This window comes from Leptinotarsa decemlineata, unplaced genomic scaffold (genome assembly GCF_025532065.1).
Source record: "Leptinotarsa decemlineata unplaced genomic scaffold, Ldec_3_MD MMD2_tig00078360_RagTag_RagTag, whole genome shotgun sequence".
Classification (NCBI taxonomy): domain Eukaryota; kingdom Metazoa; phylum Arthropoda; class Insecta; order Coleoptera; family Chrysomelidae; genus Leptinotarsa; species Leptinotarsa decemlineata.
The window spans coordinates 313334-315609 of NW_027412727.1; the positions used below are offsets into that span (position 1 = coordinate 313334).

Sequence of the window (2276 nt, forward strand, 5' to 3'; positions counted from 1 at the left end):
TGACTGAAATCTTCGGTGATAAATGTATAGGGAATAATGGGCCGATGAGGTGGCCAGCAAGGTCTCCAGACTTGAGTGTTATGGATACATTTTTATGGGGTTCACTGAAAAATAAAGTTCATGGTCAGTGGAAATATAAAAATATTGAGAACCTTCAACACAGCATTGTTAGAGAGTTTGGAAGATTGAGGAGGAGGGAAATTAATCGTACAGTGAATAATATTCAAGAAAGGGTACAGTTGTGTTATCCTGAACGAGGCCAGCATTTTGAGCATTTGCTGTGATTCACGTTTGTCTTTACATTTCACTTGATTATTGTTATTTGTTCAAAGTTCTCTTTTTATTGAAAAGGATAGAATGTCTAAATTACCACATACACACCTCATTTATCAAATTTTGATTGTTGACCCTATCTCCGTATTTTTTTATTGGTTTTTCAAACGAACCAAACCCATTGAGATTTTGATCCAATAACTTGGGCATAGTTCGATGTAGTTGTCGGCTTTAGATATACAAGTTTGAATATACTTTCGATGCCCTAACACTGTTTTTTTCCTATTTGTAATAAATTTGTATCATATCTCTTTTTTCTTCATTCGTGAAAGGCATTTTTCGCCAGAAATGCAATGACTTGTACAATAACAAAATTTCATTGGGTGTTAAAATTCAAAGTCAAATTTAGGAACATTAAAGTCAAAGCCTATTATGATTAGAAGTAATATTTTTCAATATCTTTCAATTTTTCAAAAAAGAATGATAACTTATGATACATGAAAAGGTAAAATCTGGTTCTATTCAAAAAAGAAAGAACCCAATGTAGCGCCTATGAGAAAAAATAAAGTTGATGATGGTGACCGGAAGACGAAACGTCGGATAGCAAATTTGAAAACACCATTATGTAGCAGAAAAATAGTGGCAATGTGGAAGTGCAATTTATTTTCGAATCCTTGGAAAAATAAAGCCAGAAAAAATTAAAACCATTTACCGAAATTTCGTTTTTTTCTGGATATCTCCGGATATACTCGGAATTTCTGAACTTTCTCAACGACATATTGATAGTCAGGTAAATGCGCAACTTTGCCCCAATTCAACTATCTTCGTATCTCTCATAGTTTCCAAGATTCCATTGGTGAAGATCGAATTTGAAACACCCTGTATATAGATACTACTAAAGAAATACCAAAAATGCAACTAGCATATACTACTATTATGGAAAACGGTGAGCTGGTTCGATCAAAAAATATTCAGTGAGACGTAAAATAGAAAAACTGTATTATTTTTGCGTTAAATTGCTCTTGATGCAATGTTAATATCTATTTGTGCAATAGATGGTTGAAATACGTATAGCCGTGTTGGATTTTTCAGTCATCGTGACGACCCAACAAGGCTCTGGCAAAAGCAGTACAGGGAGGAACAAAATGTTAATTCACTAAGAATTATTTGAATGTTTTTGAATTTTTGAATTTTTTGAATTTTTTCACCCTACGAAAGATTATTGACTTAGAATTTCAAAATAGAAAGAGAAGAAACAGTTTGAAATTCGAATGTGACATTAACGGTTTCATTTGTCGCCGTGAAAATCAATAAATATTTTGCATCAAACACTGACTTACAGTAAGTATAATATTCACATTGCAGTGTGATACAGCATAATTTGAAATATCCATTTTTATTCTATTATGACTATATAATCACAAAATAGAGTTGAACTCAATTCCATGTTGGGGGCTCTAATCTTAGAAGATATACTCCATCTGTCGTGAAGAGAATTTATTGGATTTTATATCCCAAATGCTCAGTTGAGGTGATTTTACAAACTTTCCGATGGACTCCTTTCTCCAACTGCTATAATCCTTAAATCATAATCGGTGAGTGTGGTGTTCGGTCACTATCAGAAAAATTTACTCACTCAGCACCTGAAACACTTGGCAAGGTTCAGAAACACAATTATTGCTACAATATTTGTTAAAATTATCAAAATTGTTAACACTATTGAAAGGAAGTAAATTTGACGCATAACGACATTGACAGAAGTATTGACATTCAATCAACATTATTCATTTCACGGAACATATTTGAATCAGATATTGATTAACATCAATATGGCTGATAAAACAGGCTACATGAAGCAACATAAAGCAAACATAGCTTCCTCCAAAAAAACTAGCGAAATATTGTCACATGTGAGGCACATGTGAGTTTTTGATCTTATATGAGAATCCCAGTTTTGCTATCTCGGAAACGGTTATACCTACAAGGTCGGTTGAATTGGACAA

At 33.1% G+C, this 2276-nt stretch overlaps 1 long non-coding RNA gene across 1 annotated transcript; it reads right to left on the reverse strand.

Annotated features, from left to right (window-relative positions):
• Nucleotides 1-1603: 1603 nt before the first annotated feature.
• On the reverse strand, nucleotides 1604-2047 carry LOC141487077 (uncharacterized). Its single transcript, XR_012468188.1, has 2 exons — nucleotides 1910-2047; nucleotides 1604-1853 (listed from the first exon to the last, which is right to left on the reverse strand). It is a non-coding gene; the product is annotated as an uncharacterized lncRNA (long non-coding RNA).
• Nucleotides 2048-2276: the final 229 nt, after the last annotated feature.